The sequence below is a fragment of the Egretta garzetta genome, unplaced genomic scaffold, assembly GCF_000687185.1.
Source record: "Egretta garzetta isolate BGI_Z169 unplaced genomic scaffold, ASM68718v1 scaffold27, whole genome shotgun sequence".
In the NCBI taxonomy this organism is placed as follows: domain Eukaryota; kingdom Metazoa; phylum Chordata; class Aves; order Pelecaniformes; family Ardeidae; genus Egretta; species Egretta garzetta.
The window spans coordinates 3745541-3752217 of NW_009260400.1; the positions used below are offsets into that span (position 1 = coordinate 3745541).

A 6677-nucleotide genomic window follows, 5' to 3' on the forward strand; every position below is an offset into this window, starting at 1 on the left:
GTAGGGAAATGAGTGACTTTGTTGGGTCGATTTTTATTGTTTTATTATGCATTCAGTTGCATAACACCACCTGAACACACACACTTCCCAGGCAGGCATGGGACTCTCCCAGATGCAAGCCCCACGCAGCCATGCAGCTGCCTTTAAATCTTTAGGGAATCTGACATCCCTGTTCTGGGGCAGATTAATGCAGCTCCAGTTCCTGTGGAAGTGGGGAATCCAAAGATACTTTTTTGAAAACATCATTTGCAAAAGCAGGCCAGCAAGCTTCCATCAGCCCAGCCTCAACCCGTTTAATATAAACTTGCCAGTTATCAGTACAAAAGGCCATTGTTCTACGCTGAACAATCAACCAACAAAAGGTGTTGGTGTGTGAAAGTCTAAGTGATGGTATGGCCTTTTCAGACAAAAACAGCAGTCCTAATGTGAGGTTCAGTTTCTACACAGAAAGTATCTTGCATGCTTTTTGAAACAAACTGAGCTTCAGACCTGTTATATCAGTAACTGTTGTTTGATGACTCCCGTGCTTCAGGGAAGCAGGGAAAAAAGTCTTTCTCCAAACATTATTCATTCCTCCAAAGACAAGAATAGATTCTTCAGGTTTCTAGAGTGCTCATATCCTGATTCTTTGTAGTGCCTTTTTTTTTCGTGGAAGATATTCAAAAGGACTTAAAACAGCTAAAGAACACTGCAGCAGCTGGGCCTCCCTAGAATCTCCTAGCACAAAAGACGTAGAAAACATCCATTAATTGCTACACAGTTTTTGAGACATGTCCTCCTGAGAATTCAGTTAAGAGAATAGCTAAGGAATTACTTGGTTCATTCCTTGTATACCTCTCATCGGAGGAAGCCAAGGCCTGCAGGAGGATGGAATATACAGCCGATTCTGTGATTTTGTAAGAGTAAAGAGGAAAACGAAATACAGTTGTTTGCATAAGTATCTCAACTGCTTTTTGTGTGCAATACAAATATAACCGCTCCTTACCCCCACAGTACAAAGATACCCTGAGGAACTACGAGAGATCTGTTTCTTTCAGAAGGCACAGATGGAGAGAAGACAGAATAAATGGCATATCTGTAACAGCACTAAGCTCGGTTAGATGCCCTCAGGCTGTTCTTTAGGATGGCTCAGTGTTATGCAGTGAGATGGTCTCATGACTTGGAAACCCCTCCAGAGCTCTCTATTCACTCACTAAGAGAGGTTCTTATGCCTGGGTCAAGTTCCAGATAGAAATGTTACAGAAAATTTCAAAGAACGGAATTTGGAAAGAAAACCTCCTTGAAACTGAACATTTATCAATGAAAGATTTAACCTCATCTTCCATTTTATCAACATAATTTTGTATCTGCGAGCAATCCCACTCATTGGAACAGCATTGCAGAGTGGAGTAGTAAACTGTCCCCTCTCCCTGTGTGCTGTGGTTAAGCTTTTTAGCCTCATCAGGTAAAGGATTTTTGGGTAATAAAAAAAAGTATCTTTTAATATGTATAATGTTACAAGCCTATAAAGCTACCCTTGAAGCAAATGTTCTTCTCAGTATCTAAATCATTATGAATTAAAAATTAATATTATAATTTCTGTTGTATTTCTAAAAGTTCCTTTCCTCATTTCAAGGTGTCCTTCACAAAGGAATTCACTTACTCACAAACACACACAGGAGTTCTGGTAAAATCAGGCTTAGGAGCCCAAGGGATTAGCAGCTCTAACGAAAATCCCACCCTTCTCCTCCCTTTCTGTCTTTGATCTGCTCTTTGGGAAACAGGAGGGAGAAATAAAAATGGAAAGACACTCAGCTGTCAGATGTAGATGGATTGTATCTGACTATAGGTAACTTAACAGAAAATGAAGTAATCCCAAAAATGATGCTTCTTTTTCAGAGACTCAAGAAGAATTTGGCCCAGAGGTCATTGTGCTTAAATCAAAGAAACCCAAACAACATGATAACAAACTGAACATGGCTTGCTTGGCAAGGGCTTTCTACCCCAGGAACATCAGCCTTGATGTGCCCGAGAGTGACATTGTATATGATCTGAAGACACCTCTTTTTACGTCTGAGGGGATGTACAGTACCATGAAGGTAGTTGGAGTGGAACCAGGTGCAGAGGTGACCTGCAAGGCTATGCACAGGGGGAGCAAGGCTACGGCCAGCATAATTCTACCAGGTACAGGGTTGTAGTCCCAATGCAATGCGATGCTGGGGGATGCATCTTCCAAGATGTTTTTCTTGCCCTTTGAGAAGATAGCAGGAACAAGGAAGCATAGTCAGTAAGATATCTGGTTACTTAATCAGGTGAAGATGAGGTATTCAATAACACCTAGCACACATGGCCTTAATTCAACTGTTTAGGCCCCTGGAGTTTTCTTCCCAAAAAACCAAAGAAACAAACAAACAAAACTCCTTTAATATTTGCAAGGCTGCCTTTATTTAAGTCAAAACAGTTCAAGGGACATGAGTATGAGTGCTTGCTGGAAGAAAGCTTGAAATAACTTTATAACACAAAATAAAAAAGGACATGTGATTTTTTTTTTTCCCAAAAATGTTTTGGTTATTTTTGGGCCATTTTTCACATTGTTCTTTTCCTATGGTAAAGTTCATTTCAAAAGGGAGAGAAAATAAAACTCAGCAGTCCTGGGGGTTGTTTCTGCAATTATGTGTAGAAAACAGATTTTTCTCTTCAAGTTTATGTCAGAATTAGTGACCTGCCATCTGGTTCTCTGGTGCTGCCTATCTACTGCTGGGAAAAGAGCTATAGGCATGTTTTGTGTAGTTTTTGTTTTATATAGCTTGGATACAATCTATAGTGTCTCTCAATCTCAATCATTCAGCAGAAGAGAAAACTGAGGAATCTGAGACAGCGAATGCTTGCACCATTACAGATGCTGCTACAAAAGGTTGGTGGCCTAAAGGAACAGTAGCATATGGTTACTTTATCAGGGATTCAGTAACAATGCATGAAAACCATCTTTGGTGCAGAAGTGCCTGAATTGTGGATACCCATTAAGCAATAAGATGCACTTTTTGGGGACTCGATAAAAAACATGAAAAAATTGCTTTCTCTGGTGCAGAGATGTCGGAATTGGAAATACTTATTGAAAAATAACCTGCTGTTTCGGGTTAACAGGCTAAATAGCTGACAGAGTACCATGGGATAAAACAGCAAGGGGAAGTAAATTCCTCACTGGACAGACATTTCCTCTCTTCCCTGCACTCAATACATTCTTCTGTCACTTTTTCCTTTGTGCCTTCTTCCCTCATCTACCTATGACATGTGGGTTTTCCTTCTTTTTTGGGGGTGGTGGAGTGGAGTGGTGGTGGAGTGGGAATACCAGGACTGCACCGTCCTCCCTCTTCTGCTTCTTTTAAGCAGATGTAAAAATGGAGCAAGTGAATATGATGTTCGTGGCTGTTTTCGGTTTGAGAGTCCTGCTGGCAAAAAGCATCGCCTTCAATACCATCATGACCATCAGGCTGTTTCTCTTCTGAGGTAGGAATCACATCATTCAGCCCCTGGGAACACAGGAGGCAAGTGCAAGGAGTGACCAGTTGGCTTTGCATCCTTCTGTAACCCCTCTGGGAGTGACATCCGCTCAGCCACTCCTGTTTCCACTGAATAAGTTAATGTAGCCCCCAAATTGCGCCTTGACCCCAAACTGCGTTTGCATCAGGCTAGTCCAGAGCATTGTGGGTTCTGTCAGAAATCTTCTGCTGATTGTTTCAAATGGCCAAGCACAAAGTCTGGATAAATATCTGGATCAGCAAGAACTATAAAGGGAGAATCCCCAAACCCAGAAATGTGAAAAGGGTGAAGGAAAAAGGCAGGGGGGAGAATTCTGAAGACCAGGTAGCAAAAATTGTCCGATACTTTCCAGATTAACAGAAACTCAGCACCACTGCATTAAATGTGAATAAGAGTTTAAAACAAATGTTGTTTGCTCTTTCAGGTGCTGGATAAATGAGCCAGCAATGGACTGAAGAAGAGCAGGGAAGAACACACAGCAGGATAATTTAAACACGATGGGTCAGCTTTGCTACCAATAAGCATCTAAAGGATCAACAGCCCTCCCCAGTTCCTATACATCTATGAGTCCCTTTACTTCATCAGGGTGCTCCTCAGTTACCACCACCTGGAAGCCTTCTTAGACAGCTAATACTGCTGAACTCTTGTCTAGCTTAGTTTCATTAATTGTTAGAATAATTTTTGTTAGTTCTTATTTCCACAAGAAATTTCCTTCATCCCCCTACTAACCAGGAATAGTCAGCTCTCCTACCCTCGTGTCTGTTGCACTGAAGCATCCAAATTGCTTAGATAGTTTCAAAAACTTAAAACTGAACTTTATACTTACTCTGCTTTAAAAATGCCATCTTAAAAATACCATGTTACATTACTGCCCACAGAAGGAATGCTTTTCTGCTTAGGGATCCTGGGCACAGGAGCAGCACCGTACAGTTTTAATTTTTAGAAGCTTTTTTTAGTGGCAATTTTCTAGTGCAGGTAACTGGATCTCCACTGGACCTGAAGGAATTCACTTCAGACAGCTACACCGTAGTGTTTTCATTTCCATTTCCTCTTTAGAATCTCTCTCTCTTTTGTTAAGTAGATGGTACCTGCATTTTAGATTTCCTTAATATACATCACAATAAAGTTTCATTATGCTTGGCTTGCACTGTGCCCTTTCTTCTGAAAGTTAGGTGGAAATTGCTGGAATTCCATTGTCCTGTCTAGTGACCACAGAGAACTAGAAAACCACATTTTACAGCCTAGATTTCATTTTTATTAAATTTGTCTTGGGCTTTCCATGGGGAAAGAAAGAGACTCCTTGGAACATTTAAGAGACTTCAGGGGGCTATAAATTCTGGCCCTACTGGGTTTAAATGAATTTTAATTATCCATGCCCCTTTCAAATTAGGCAGTCTCAAAATTGTGGATCAAAACACAAAGAGACATGGGCCTAAAGAGAAAACCCTTAAGGGGCAATAGGAGCATTAACATACCAACCTCAGAAGGTGAGAGAACAGGCTGCTGATGTTCCACTCACCAGTACGAGGAAGGGGCCAACAGGAAATACTGTGGGGTGTTTTGACAGATAACCCAGCCGTTTGGGTGGCAGTCAAAAAAAAAAAAGCACTAAATTTTGTCTCACGAGCTGCAAGTTGCTGCCTGCTTGAAGCAGGATACTGTGGTTAAAACCATGACTAAATCACTCTGTGCAAGACAAATTCCCCCTTGCTTTTAAAAAAAATGTTAACCACTTCTTGGGGGCAGGGCCCACAACGTTTTTCAGATGCTGACTAAACTACTGCTGGCTGCAAAATGGCCCCCAGAATGGCAAAATCAATTTAACTAACCTTGACAAGTTCAGTTGTTCAACCTCTCACTCCTTTCCAGAATATGTGACATTTGTATGGTGAAACCCCTGTCCCTAAGTCCTTTGCTCTGTGGTCAGGTCCCAGGAGGACACACTTAGTGCGGAAAACCATGGTGCTCACATTTTTGTTTCCTCGGCATCCCAAGGGCCAGATGGACACTAGGAGCCCGTTAGGTTATAAATGTCCCTTGAAACAGCCTCCTTCCTGTCCTGGTTAAGCAGCCCATGCTCCACTTGTGCAGTCTTGGTGACTCAGCCACACAGCCAGGCCAGGCTGGGCTGCGCTCACAGCATCTGCTTCTCCTGTACTGACTCCTTCTCACTCCGGCTGCTGCACCTGATTTCATTTCCCTGTAGGTAGTGCCCAGTGCTCTGGTCCCCTTCTGTCCCCAAACATGGTCCTGTCCCCAGTAGCTCTTTAAAGTTCTCCTGCCAAGTAGGGTAGCCCCAGGCCAAACTGGACTGTGTGACACAGAGCCTGCAGAAGCAGAGAGCTTTCTCAGGACTCTTTCTCACAAGGGCAAACCCTGATCCTTTTTGCTGCTGTGGGGCAGGTGCACACTCAGAGGTCTGTGTGTTGGCAGATGCAGCTAAAAGCCCATAGGAGCTGCCTTGGAGTGGTGGCACTTGTCGTGGTTTGGCCCCAGAAACTGAGCCCCCCCCCCAGCCGTCCGCACACTCCCCACCAGTGGGATGGGGGAGAGAATCAGGAGAGTAAAATTGAGAAAAATTGTGTGTTGAGATAAGAACAGTTTAACAACTGAAATAAAACAAAGTAAAATAGTAGTAGTCATTGTAGTAACAGTAATAGTAGAAGTAGTAGCAATACAATTATACAAAGCAAGTGATGAACAATGCAATTGCTCACCACCCACCAACCGATGCCCAGCCGATCTCAAGCAGCGATTGCTCTTCCCCCAGCCAACCTCCTCCAGTTTCTATATTGGGGATGACGCCCTATGGTCTGGAATAGCCCTGGGGCCAGTCGGGGTCAGCTGTCCTGGCCATGCCTCTTCCCAGCTCCTTGTGCAGAGCAGGGGAAGTTGAAATATCCTGTACTTAGTGTAAATACTGCTCAGCAACAACTGAACCATCAGGGTTTTATCACATTATTCTCATCATAAATCCAAACCACAGCACTGTGCCAGCCACTAGGAAGAAAATTAACTATGTCCCAGACAGAACCAGGACAGCAGTACAGCTAAAAGGGCACTTCCTTCCAAGCTTCTGCATGTTGGCACCGATTAACTTTAACAGGAAACGGAAGGAAGGACGTGAGCTTTCAACACATTGCATACACCCGCTCCTC

The 6677-nt window shown here is 43.0% G+C and overlaps 1 long non-coding RNA gene across 2 annotated transcripts in view; it reads left to right on the top strand.

Annotated features, from left to right (window-relative positions):
- The window catches only part of LOC104130344, a 6797-nt gene extending 2190 nt beyond the window's left edge, over nt 1-4607 (top strand). Inside the window, exons 2-5 of one of the 2 annotated variants that reach the window (XR_004842588.1) lie at nt 1879-2163; nt 2828-2893; nt 3370-3486; nt 3944-4607. This is a non-coding gene — a long non-coding RNA (uncharacterized LOC104130344). The remainder of the gene's footprint in view (nt 1-1878; nt 2164-2827; nt 2894-3369; nt 3487-3943) is intronic. The other variant, XR_004842587.1, reaches the window with a different exon arrangement.
- Nucleotides 4608-6677: the final 2070 nt, after the last annotated feature.